Source organism: Hippopotamus amphibius, chromosome 11 (assembly GCF_030028045.1).
Source record: "Hippopotamus amphibius kiboko isolate mHipAmp2 chromosome 11, mHipAmp2.hap2, whole genome shotgun sequence".
NCBI lineage: Eukaryota > Metazoa > Chordata > Mammalia > Artiodactyla > Hippopotamidae > Hippopotamus > Hippopotamus amphibius.
Window position 1 is genome coordinate 18,912,981 of NC_080196.1, and position 215 is coordinate 18,913,195.

The following is a 215-nucleotide window of genomic DNA, read 5'->3' on the forward strand; positions in this document are numbered from 1 at the left end:
TCCCGTTTCTATGTCAAGGTTTCTGGTTTGTGGGCTTTGTCTTACCAGTACATCATTTGAGTTTACTTTGGATATCATTAGGCCAGTTTGGATATGTATGAAGGGTAGCAGAGCATGCCACCCCAAAATATGACTGTAGGAGTTCAGGACACGCCATCCCCAAATACACCACTTTGGCATAAGGATTTTTGTGAGCTGAAGGCAATTTAGAAGCG